Here is a 13,420-nt window from a genome sequence, read left to right on the forward strand (position 1 = left end):
TATGTTAATGGTGTTAAATGAAGAGGAGTAGGAGGAAGCTCATGTGGAGCATTAACAACATCATAGCCCAGTTGTACCTAATGGCCAATTTCTGTGCTGTACATTCTATGTAATTCTATGTCGTTCCATAGACCCTGTCATGACTGTACAGGTTGAGTATTCTTTATCCATAAATCTGAAAAACGAACACATGTAAAAACTGCACTTATTTTGAACCTCATTGACCTTTAGTGTGGGAAGTCTCTAACCCGTGCCAACACAAACCTCACCGACCGCACACGACCTTTAGTGCGGGAAGTCTAGTTGGTAAAAGGAAAATACTGCAGATGCTGGAAATCTGAAACAAAAACAGAAAATGCTGGAAAACTGGCAGCGCCATGGCAAACAACCAAAATCCCCGCGTTTACATGGACATCACCTCCTGAGGCAACACCCTGGGCCGCATCATCATGGAGTTCAGGACTGATGTGGTCCCCAAAACTGCAGAAAATTTCCGTGCATTGTGCACTGGCAAGAAAGGATTTGGTTACAAGGGCTCGATATTCCACAGAATCATTCCCGGCTTCACGTGCCAGGGTGGTGACTTCACAAAGAACAATGGCACTGGTGGGAAGTCCATCTGTGGCGAGAAGCTTGCCAATGAGAATTTCCAACTGAAGCACACGGGACTTGAACCCTGTCTATGGCCAATGCTGGACCAAATACAAATGGATCCCAAACAAAAATAAAAATACCTGGAAAAACTCAGCAGGACTGACAGCATCTGCGGAGAGGAACACAGTTAACGTTTCGAGTCCATATGACTCTTCAACAGAACTAAGTAAAAATAGAAGAGGGGTGAAATATAAGCTGGTTTAAGGGGGGGTGGGACAAGTAGAGCTGGATAGAGGGCCAGTGATAGGTGGAGATAACCAAAAGATGTCATAGACAAAAGGACAAAGAGGTGTTGAAGGTGGTGATATTATCTAAGGAATGTGCTAATTAAGGGTAGAAAGCAGGAAAAGCAAGGTACAGATAGCCCTAGTGGGGGTGGGGTGGGGTGAAGGAATCAAAAAAGGCTAAAAGGTAGAGATAAAACAATGGATGGAAATACATTTAAAAATAATGGAAATAGGTGGGAAAAGAAAAACCAATATAAATTACTGGAAAAAAAGGGGGGATCGGAAAGGGGGTGGGGATGGAGGAGAGAGTTCATGATCTAAAATTGTTGAACTCAATATTCAGTCCGGAAGGCTATAAAGTGCCTAGTCGGAAGATGAGGTGCGGTTTGCATTGAGCTTCACTGGAACAATGCAGCAGGCCAAGGACGGACATGTAGGCATGAGAGCAGGGTGGAGTGTTGAAATGGCAAGCGACAGGGAGGTCTGGGTAATGCTTGCAGACGGACTGAAGGTGTTCTGCAAAGCGGTCACCCAGTCTGCGTTTGGTCTCTCCAATGTAGAGGAAACGGCATTGGGAGCAACGAATGCAGTAGACTAAATTGAGGGAAGTGCAAGTGAAATGCTGCTTCACTTCAAAGGAGTGTTTGAGCCCTTGGACGGTGAGGAGAGGGGAAGTAAAGGGGCAGGTGTTGCATCTTCTGCAGTTGCATGAGAAGGTGCCGTGGGAGGAGGTTGAGGTGTAGGGGGTGATGGAGGAGTGGACCAGGGTGTCCTGCAGGGAACGATCCCTACGGAATGCCACAAGGGGGGGTGAAGGGAAGATGTGTTTGGTGGTGGCATCATGCTGGAGTTGGCAGAAATGGCATTGGATGATCCTTTGAATGCGGAGGCTGGTGGGATGATAAGTGAGGACAAGGGGGACCCTATCATGTTTCTGGGTGGGAGAGGAAGGTGTGAGGGCGGATGCGCGGGAGATGGGCCAGACACGGTTGAGGACCCTGTCAACCACCGTGTGTGGAAAACCTTGGTTAAGGAAGAAGGAAGACAAGTCAGAGGAACTGTTTTTGAAAGTGGCATCATCAGAACAGATGCAACGGAGGCGAAGGAACTGAGAGAATGGGATGGAGTCCTTACAGGAAGCGGGGTGTGAGGAGCTGTAGTCGAGGTAGCTGTGGGAGTCGGTAGGCTTGTAATGGATATTGGTGGACAGTCTATCACCAGAAATTGAGACAGAGAGTTCAAGGAAGGGAAGGGAAGAAAATGATGGAGGGGTGGAAATTGGAAGCAAAATTAATAAATTTTTCCAGGTCCAGACGAGAGCATGAAGCAGCACCGAAGCAATCATCGATGTACCAGAGAAAGAGTTGTGGGAGGGGACCGGAGTAGGACTGGAACAAGGAATGTTCCACATACCCCATAAAGAGACAGGCATAGCTGGGGCCCATGCAGGTACCCATAGCCACACCTTTTATTTGGAGGAAGTGAGAGGAGTTTAAGGAGAAATTGTTCAGTGTGAGAACAAGTTCAGCCAGACGGAGGAGAGTAGCAATGGATGGGGATTGTTCGGGCCTCTGTTCGAGGAATAAGTGGAGAGCCATCAGACCATCCCGGTGGGGGATGGAGGTGTAGAGGGATTGGACGTCCATGGTGAAGAGGAGGCGGCTGGGGCCAGGGAACTGGAAATTGTTGATGTGATGTAGGGTGTCAGAGAAATCACGGATGTAGGTGGGAAGGGACTGGACAAGGGGAGAGAGAATGGAGTCAAGATAGCAAGAAATGAGTTCCGTGGGGCAGGAACAGGCTGACACGATCAGTCTGCCGGGACAGTCCTGTTTGTGGATTTTGGGTAGGAGGTAGAAGCGGGCCATCCGAGGTTGGGAGACTATGAGGTTGGAAGCTGTTCTTTATATGCACTGCAGATACTGCATGGCTGGACAGAAAGCATGTTGTATTTGGGAGGGTTATAGAGGGCTCCGAGATTGTAAAGAAGATGGAGAAATTGGGCAGCAATGATGATAAAACCAGCAGTACTGTCAGCATCATTAATTATGGACAAATGTGAGTGGAATTATAAGACTAAATAAAACTTGATCACTCATGAGTACAAAAAAAAACTCAGCAGGTCTAACAGCATCTGTGAATAGGAAAAAAACAGAGTTAATGTTTCAAGTCCTTATGACTCTTCAGTCATGGTGTTCAATGCACCCCCTTCAAAATTTCACCGCTTATTTTATATTGTATGTCCATGTTCTTCCTACCAAAATACATCACTTTACACTTCTCCGCATTAAACTTCATCTGTCACCTATCTGCCCACTTCACCAACTTGTCTATGTCCTCTTGAAGTTCCACCTCGCAGTTCACAACACTCCCAAGCTTCGTATCATCCGCAAACTTTGAAATTGTCTCCTGCACCCCAAGATCTAGATCATTAATATATATCAAGAAAAGCAAGAGTCCCAATACTGATCCCTGGGGAACTCCACTGCAAACTTTCCTGCAGCCTGAAAAATATCCATTGACTATTACTCTCTGCTTCCTATTTTTCAGTCAATTTTGAATCCATGTTGCTACTGCCCCTTTTATTCCATGAGCAATAACATTTCTCACAAGTTGGTTGTGTGGCACTGTGTCAAATGCCTTTTGAAAGTCCATATACACCACATCAACAGCATTACCCTCATTGAGCTTTCTGTTACCTCTTCAAAAAACTCCAGCAAGTTAGCTAAACACGATTTCCCCTTTAGAAATCCATGCTGGCGCTCACTTATCAGCCCATATTTTGCCATGTGAATACTAACTCTATCCCAAATAATTGTTTTCTAGAATCTTGCTGACCACTGAAGTTAAACTGACTGGTCTGTAATTGCTGGGCTTATCTTTACAACCTTTTTTGAACAAAGGCATAATGACTGCAATTCTCCAGTCCTCTGGCACCACCCCTGAGTCTAGAGAAGACTGAAAGTTTATGGCCAGTACCCCTGTAATTTCTACTCTCGCTTCCTTCAATATCCTTGGATGCATCTCATCCGGTCCCGGTGCCTTGTCAACTTTAAGTACTGACAGTCTATTCAACACTTCCTCCTTTTCAATTTTGAACCTATCTAGTGACAGAGTTTCCTCATCTGTCACCATGGCCTGGGTAGCATTTACCTCCTTAGTAAAGACGGATGCAAAGTATTCACTTAATACTTCAACCATGGCCCCTTCATCCATGTGTAAATTCCTTTTTAGGTCCCTAATCGACCCTATTCCGTTCACCACCCTTTTCCTATTTATATGCCTATAGAAGACTTTGGGATTCCCCTTTATGTTGGCTGCCAGTCTTTTCTCATAATAGTATCAGAGATTTCCCAGATTTAACATCAGGCCTCACTGTGAAGGCGAGCAATGCACAGGTCATTAAGCTGTTATATGCAATGTATGACTGTGCAGATATCATCTCATCACGCAGAGTATTGATGAGGAGAAAGCCCCATACGATGAAGTAATCAAAGCACTTGATACATACTTCAATCTGAGAAGGAATACCATTGTTGAGCGGGCTAAATTTAACAAACATATGCAACGTCAAGGGGAAAGTGTTGATGCATTCATAAATTATTGTAAAGACCTGCAGAGAACTGTGAGTATGGCAGCTCGAAAAGTGAAAGATGAGGCAGAATTTTTGTAGGAGTGTTGGATGATGCCTTGTCTGACCACTTCAAGAGATGATCTAACCTTAGCAAAGGCAATCCAACGGAGCAGGCAAGGTGAGGTGAGGAAACAAAATCGATCCATGGGTTCAAAGTGCCAGGGACAGCCCTATCTCAAAAGCAGCTGACTCAGTAAAGTATGTCCATGTCCAAATGCATCAATTAAGTGATGGAAGTGGTCATCAACAGTGCTATCAAGTGGCACTTGCTTAGCAATAACCTGCTCACTGACGCTCAGTTTGGGTTCCGCCAGGGTCACTCAGTTTCTAACCCCATTACAGCCTTGGTTCAAACATGGACAAGAGAGCTGAACTCCAGAGGTGAGATGCATGTGACTGCCCTCGACATCAAGGCAGCATTTGACCTAGTGTGGCATCAAGCAGCCCGAGCAAAACTAGAGTCCACTGGTTGGAGTCATACCTAGCACAAAGGAAGATGGTTGTGGTTGTCGAAGATCAATCATCTCAGTTCCCAGACATCACCGCAGGAGTTCCTCAGGGTAGTGTCCTCGGCCCTAACGACTTCAGCTGCTTCATCAATGACCTTCCTTCCATCATAAGGTCAGAAGTGGGGGTGTTTGCTGATGATTGCACAATGTTCAGCACCATTCACGACTCCGCAGACAGTGAAGCAGTCCATGTCCAAATGCAGCAAGACCTGGACAATATCCAGGCTTGGACTGACAAGTGGCAAGTAACATGCGCACCACACAAATGCCAGGCAATGACCCTCTCCAACAAGAGAGAATATAACCATCAGCCCTTGACATTGAATGGGATTGCCATCACTCAAACCCCAACTATCAACATCCTGGGGGTTACCATTGACCAGAAACTGAACTGGACTAACCATGTAAATACTGTGGCTACACGGGTAGGTTAGATGCTAGGAATCCTGCTGCGAGTAACTCACCTCATGACTCCCCAAAGCCTGTCCACCATTTACAAGGCACAAGTCAGGAGTGTGATGGAATACTTGCCTGGATGAGTGCAGCACCCACAATGCACAAGAATCTCAACACCATGCAGGACAAAGTAGCCCACTTGATTGGCACCCCATCCACAAACATTTACTCCCTCCACCACTAACAACCAGTGGCAGCAGTGTTATGATCCCAGCTGAGGTTACCCCTGGATAAGCCTGATCCCAGGGTGGAACCCAGCTTAATTGATCCTAACTTTTCTTTTTTGTTTAGATACGTGGAGAGTAGTTTCTGAACAGAGTGACAGGAGTCAGCTGATGAACTTTTAACAAAAGAATAAAACATTTATTAAACAAGAAAATATTAACTATATTACATTATTCCTTCACCCACAATTATATCTTTACAGATATATACAGATTTGGAAGGATAACACAAGTTACAAAAGCTATCTTATACTCTAATGTTCACAGTAAGTACACAGTCCATGTAAACCAGTAGGTGACCTTTGGTCAGACACACCACACTCTGAAACCAAGTGACAGATGCCACCCCAAACAGATGCAATGGATATCGCCTCAACTCCTCCCAGACGCTTGTGACACCGTGAGCTAACCAGTCTCACTGAACTCCACCTTTCACACACAGGATTTCCAATCTCTACTCTCAAAGAACTCGCCTTGGAATCTTCCCCCAAACCAGCGCTTTCTGTCAGACACCTTCCGCAAAGGTCCACCTCCAGAGTTTCAAACTCTCCTTCCGATATTCCTCTCCCCTAGTTCACCACCTGCATTCGAGCTTTCATCCACGTATTCCCTCTCACTGACTCAGCCGTCAACAGTACGCCACTGCTTCACATCCCCTTGACAAAGAGTTACAGACCTTCAGCCATCTCTTTGGACCTTCCGACTTTTCACAAGCCATTTTCAATCAGCTTCCTGCAGCTTTCATCTCTTTAAGCTTGAAGCTTGGAGTCTTCCTCTGCTCCTCACTCTTAACTTCACTTAACAGGACTTTTTCCAGATTCCTGTCCAGCCTTTGACAAAATGGTCTTCTTGAGACTTTCTCCTGTTTCTGTCTCACTCCTTGGCCTTGGGACCTTACTTCTTTAGCTTGGGACTTGCTATCTGTCCCTTTTCATGTCCTGTTCTGGCACCTTCTTCCAACTGAACTCAAACTGCTGTTTTTTCTGTGTGTGTGTGTGTGTGTGTGGGGGTGGGGGGGAAGGGTCTCCTTCTCTGGACCCCTGTTGCTAGGCAACAGCACAGTTTTTTTCTACTCTTGTGTTTGCTTTCTCCCCAACAGTCATAAAGCTCATTAGAAATACAGGTATACAAACAACTTTAGACCTGCTGTCTCCGTCAAAAATGAAACTAAATCCCAGGTTTCACCTTTTAAAGTGAAACTAAAACTCAACTTGACTTTTTCTTAATACACAAATACAGAAATACAAATCAAACATAAACTTTAAAACTAAAACTCATTCCTAACACCCACAAATACAAATATAACTTAGTTAAAGTGTCTCTATTTCCTAACATACCATCTACAAGATTCACTGTAGAAACTCACCAAGGCTCCTTAGGAAGCACCTTCCAAAACCATGACTGCTATCATCTTAGAGGGACAAGGGCAGCAAATACATGGGAACACCATGGCCTGGAAGTTCCCCTCCAAGCCACACACCATCCTGACTTGGAAATATATTGCTATTCCTTCATTACCGCTGAGTCACAATCCTGGAACTCCCTCCCTAATAGTACTGTGGGTGTACTTACATCACAGGGACTGCAGCAGTTCAAGAAGGCAGCTCACCACCACCTTTCCAAGGGCAGTTAGGGATGGGCAATAAATGCTGGCCTGGCCAGTAATGCCCATATTCCATAAATGAATTTTAAAAATGTCAAATATAAAAAAAGGAAAAGCTGTTGTAAAAAAGCAGGGGAAACAGGAAGAGCCATTAGCATTAACAGCTCAAGCTAACTCCAATGCTGTGGCAGGGATAAACACAGGTGTGAACTGCCTTGCCAAAGAGGCAGAATGTCATTTATGTGGAAAGATGGGCCACTTCCAGGATATGTGCTACTGCAAGAAACCTGCACAGGAGGCGCACAAAGGGGTGCCATCAAAAGGTAGAAAGATCCATGAAGTAGATAACATCCAAGATATTGAGGTGGCTTTCCTTGGAGACATCCACAACCCAAGTGGAAGTGACTGGAGTGCTGACATCCAAGTAGAGGGAAACAAGACACACTTTAAGTTAGATCGGTGCTGCAGTCAAAGAGTGGCCATCATACATGCCACACAATCCCATTCTCAGACTGAACTATGAACAGAGAGGGCACCTCAGTGTAGTTGATGATTTATTCATCTATGATGAGAAAGTGGTCATTCCAAGAGGTCTGAGACTCGGCATACTACAACCATTGCACCAAGGATATTTGAGTATCACAAACCATCGAGCCAGAGCAAGCTATTCCATTTGGTGGCCAGGTCTCTCAAAATCATTGGAAAAGATTATATCAAGCTGTTTTACTTGTGCTATTCATCATCAGAAGACAAGAAAACCATTGATGTCATCTTCTTTTCCATCAAGGCCATGGGAATATCTTGGGATGAACCTCTTTGAACACAGAGGCACGATGTTCTTGTTTGTAGTAGACTACTTCTCCAGATGGAAAGAAGTCAAGCAACGGCAGGCTCACACTTCTGAAGCAGTAATTACAGAGCTGAAGGAGATATTTGCAACACATGGAATCCCAGACCCTGTAATGTCATACAATGGACTGCTGTTTGTCAATGAATGCTTTAAAGAGTTGATGGCATCGCACCGATTTGTCCATACTACCAGCTCACCATGATACTCTCAAGAGAATTGTGAAGCTGAAATGAAGCATGCAGTGAAAGCATTTCTGAAGAAGAATAGTGACATCCAACTTGCATTTCTGAGTTTCATTCAAGTCCACTCCAAAGTGGTCTAGACCAATGTGAACTCTTCATGGGAAGAAGACTGAGAACTCAACTCCCTACTCACACACACACACACTCATGCCCCAAGTACAAGCTGATAACTGGAAATTGAGAGAAAAAGGTCAAATATCATTCCACCTAGATGTGGAATTATGACAAACAGCACAAGGCACGCAACCTGCCAGGCCTCCAACTAAGAGAGCCACTTTGGATCCGAGACCAAGTTCACTATAGACAAGTGGTTGAGCTGACACTACATTCATGGTCCTACCTCATCTAAACAGAGCACAGTATGGTGAGCTAGAATAGATGTGCATTGGTTGCCATACAGAGCAGCCTCCTACCCCATGGAAGCAGTCATCTACCCAATCAAACCGGCCTTAAATGCTGCATTCATCCACCAATCCAGATGATAACTTGACTAGTGAGCCTGAGTCATCTACCAATTCCCCTCCTACCCAGCAGAGTCAGAGGGACCATCCACTTGACTCAAACACCTGAGCCCTCAAAGAGGAAGAGGGATCGTTCTGGTAGACTCGTGAAATTGCCACAGCAGTTGTCCATGTAAGAAGAATGGAGGAAAGAAGAGGACCTTAAGGAAGAAAGCAAGATTAAGGACTGCAACACACCAGAGTTCAAGTTGTAAGAGCTATAAGATGTGTTCCAATAAAATTCCTGTTTCATATACCTCTGTAAGAATATTGTAATGTCTACCTGGAGAAATGTCTTCTTAAAATCTGGATGAGCACGAGGCAGATGCACACTATTATAATTAACTGTAATGTTATGGCACAGCCGATGGTAAATGCTGAGCTGCCCAAATCCCAGAGGGAAACTTGAAGCAACTGCTACACCAATTTACAATTTGTATGTATTTCGAGATGCGGGCTTTGAATTCAGTAGTAACAAGACCACCGAGTCTTATAGGTTTCTCACAAAACTAAATTAAACCTTTATTAATCGAAGAAATGATTTGAAGCACATACATAGATCTACAAATTACTACTATGATAACTTCTAAATCCCCTAGTTAATCTAACCCCCAGTTACACTTTCATTAAGGCAACAGTAAGACACATAGATTTTAAAAGACCCAGGAAAAGTAACACACAATACCCCGAACAGTCGAGTTCAAAGTGAATTTTCTCAGCTCCAGTTCTTTGTAGATAGCAGCTTGAGGCTTAGATGCTGGAAGCTTTTCACATTTAGGTTAGACCTTAGAATGCCTGGCCTTACATATAGCCTTCTATCCTTTATACATATTTTCCCCTTTGAATGAAAGTTCCCATTGTTTCACTATGTCTTTGGACTTTACCTCTCTAATAATAAAAATCTCTCATAGTACCAATTTTACCAGTGATCTTTGGGAAAAATAAACACACTGTTTCTTAAACTTCTCCTGGCTAGGTGAAACATTTCACCCCCTCTTTTGTATTCAAGCTCGTCTGGTTTATTTAAAAATGCAAATGTTCCCTTTACACCTTAGATTCTAAAACTTCCCCCATGTTTACCTGCTTAACATTTCAAACCTAGCTTATCTTCTGATACATCAAAGCCTTCAGACCAGCTGCCTTTAATTCAATTCAGTCACACACACACACACATAGACACAGACCCCACTATTACTCTACAATAAATTCCAATAACATTATGAAAATTATTATATCTTCCTGACAGTAAGGATGCCTGTTGCTACTATCGAGAATTTGACTAGCACTTCCACTGACAGTAATCATCAATTGTGGAATAAAGCTTGATTCCACCTCCTGCCCATAACTGCAGATATGATCTATGGGCATGGGGTCATAGATTGGTACCATAGACACGTGAGCCTGTGCTCAGTTGCAGCATCCTCACCACTGACTCAGCAGAATGTAGGTCCAAGTGCCACTCCAGAGAATTGAATGCATGACCATGCTTGACATTTTAATGAGAGAATGCTGCACTGTTGGAGGTACCATCTTTCAGATGAGATGCAAAAATCAAGTGGCACTATTTGACGAAGAACAGGGCAGCTCTCCAGATGACCTGGCCAATATTTATCCCTCAACATGGCTAAATTATTGCTTTTTGTGGCACCTCGCATTGTGCTAAAATGGGCTGTTTTCTACATGATAATAGCTATTACACTTCAAAAGTATTTAATTGGCTGTAAAGCACTTTTGGATGTGGTGAGATTGTGAAAGATATTATATAAATGCAGCTTCCCATCTTCTTTCTTTTCAAAGGGTCTTGAGAAGTATGTCATCCACTTCAACAGCCATCAAGCTGTGGGTTGCACCTTGGTCTATGCCTACACCGAGTTTCTTTTCACTTCATGCATGTTTCACCCTAGCCCCCTCCCCTTTCAACCTTGACAAACCCTGCCAACAAATTGAAATGTCTTCTGAGCTTTCACTAAAGAATTTTCTTCCCTATTTTGACAATCCCCTTTAATTGTCAGCATCCCCTTAAATTTCATCTGCACTACAATTTTCCACACCCGTTTGTGTACCTCCTGCACATGTCCAAACATCTTAAGGTATTCATAAATGAACTGTCCACAGGAAATCAAGTGAAAGCAATAATGTGACGGCAACATATTTCAACCTTTAGAAGTAAACTTCATCAATATTAAAAATAACAATTGAAAAATCTGGCCATTATGTAATGCACTTCAATTTGTGCGTTATTCTGCACTGTAATATCTGTGTACTCTGAATTATCTGTACTATCCTCAGACTCCGAACTGTAAGCTATCCTTTGTGTAACCTACTCCAACTAAATGATTATTCCATAAATGCCATTCACTCAGACATCAGTTACTAAATATATATTGAATCATGTTATACTATGGGAATAATGGTTAGGCCTTTTAATTAAATATTTCACAGTTTATACATTTGCCTTGATGGAAATGTTAAAAACAAATTTAAAATTATTGATTTTTTTTCATGTTTTTTGCTCCTCTGAAACATTTATGAAATTTGAAATAATGAGAAAAAGTGTCCTGTAGCCCATTTATCCACTGTCAGCAGTGCCTCTACCTGCACCTTAAAATCCAGCAGCTTGGTTACCTAGCAACCCATTTCTTATTTACATGCGAAGCAAATCCTTCCTCATACAATGAGAGTTCAAATGTTCTGCAAATTAAGTGTCTTTCTCACACCAAGCCTTTTCTTGCAGAATCATTTATAAATAGAGAGAAGTTATTTAAAAAATATATAATTCCATTAGTAGATGCATATTGATGGGGGGGGGAGTCTTATCTTTAGCTTGTGGTTAGCTCAGTATATTTGTACAGTTAAACGAAGGGTCCTGCCAGTATTGAAAACATTTAAACCAGAAGATACAATCTGTTAATGTGAGGAAAATCGATAGTGAGTGATTTAAAGCATATTATGTATCATGTGTATGTATATTACACAGCATGATGAGCAAAGGTTGTAATTTTCAGGGACAATTTTGTCATGTTCTCCCATTAATTGAGAAGTATCAGCAGTAATGCTCCAAGAACATTTTGCAATCATTTGAAAATGGGGCACTACCAAAAAAAAATAAGTGTGGTTCAGTGATGAGACCAGCCTCTCAACCCCGAGGGTACAAATCCAGCCCAGACTAATAGGACAAAAATGTGCTCTGCTGGCTGCAAAGGTCTTACGTGAAGTGAGTTAAAGCAATGCATTTCCTAGCGAATATGACCCACAGCACAGAACTGCATGTAATTTGGCAATAATTAGCAATTTCATTCAGAGGCCATGGGCTCGATAACGATACACTAATGCAGTAATGTAGCTTGAGCTTAATATTGACATGGTTAAAATGAAAAGCGTTCTGTGCCCCAAGAACGAAACATGTCACCTTTGTGAACACAAACATGTACATCGAAAGAAAAAAGAATGGGATATTACAGGTCTGTGAAAAAAGATGGTGCAGGGCATTAAGAATTACAAAATCAGTGATTTTCAATGCCCAAGTAAGTTAATGTTGTATATTCGGCTCTCACTAGATGAAAGTATTGCTGTACTAATTAGCTCGCTGTTATAATCCTTCTGGCCCTAAAAAATCTCCCCAGTCCCTTCACAGTGCCATCTCTAACTCACAATTCCTTGTCCTCTCACTCATTACCTGATCTAATATTGACTTCTCCCTCTTTCTGTTCAGGTTTTCCTTTATCTTCAATGCCATACTCCTCAGCAGATGCCAGAGAGTATTGCACCCCTACCACTCCCCTGGTATAAAAGCTAAGCCTACGATCTCAAGTCCTTAGGCTACTGATAAGACTTGACATATGCTGCCCAATGCCTGATCTGGTTGCATCGCCTCAGGCAATTCCGCTACTTTCCCTCCATAGCCAAAACCTCCACACTCCCAGGTAATTTTAGAAGCCAAGGACAACCCCAAAGTTCTCCATTATTCCTTAAGTCCTCTTTCAACCTTATCTCTGATTCAAGCTGCGAGGAGTTCAAAATGGAGGCATGTTCTCTGTCACCTGTCTTTTCTTCTCCTACAAATTCCCATTCCTCTAAGCTCCTTTTTCATTCTAGTCTCCTCCACAATTTGTGGTTTGTCCATTCTGTCCTCCTAACCAAGCTCCTGATCATCCACCTTTCCATTTTTGGCTAGGTACACACTGCTATTGTGAACTTAGCAGCTTGTTTAGATACTATTCCTACACATTTCAAAAACATCTTTTTCTTCTCTTTCAAAAGCTCACCTCTGAGCTCCTAGGTCTCACCAACCACCAAAATACATGATCACGTTATTGCAATGCAACTCCATGCTTGTGACAAAAATGGATTTTGGTCTATCTAGTTCGCTTTAGTGGCTGTTCCCTTAAATCATGGTACATGAACAGTTTAAAATCATTCTGAAATACAGATTTATGCGCTAAGCATAACTTGCTAGATTCCAAATCTTCTTGGTTATAGATTATGAAATTGGTTCAGTTTGGATATGAGTTTATAAATTTG

At 42.8% G+C, this 13,420-nt stretch overlaps 1 pseudogene across 1 annotated transcript; it reads left to right on the forward strand.

Annotated features, from left to right (window-relative positions):
• Nucleotides 1–376: 376 nt before the first annotated feature.
• On the forward strand, nt 377–2,943 carry LOC144681331 (peptidyl-prolyl cis-trans isomerase-like; annotated as a pseudogene). The gene is made up of 2 exons (XR_013576767.1): nt 377–717; nt 2,781–2,943. The product of XR_013576767.1 is annotated as a peptidyl-prolyl cis-trans isomerase-like (transcript).
• The last annotated feature ends 10,477 nt before the right edge of the window (nt 2,944–13,420 follow it).

This window comes from Cetorhinus maximus, chromosome 6 (assembly GCF_964194155.1).
Source record: "Cetorhinus maximus chromosome 6, sCetMax3.hap1.1, whole genome shotgun sequence".
NCBI lineage: Eukaryota > Metazoa > Chordata > Chondrichthyes > Lamniformes > Cetorhinidae > Cetorhinus > Cetorhinus maximus.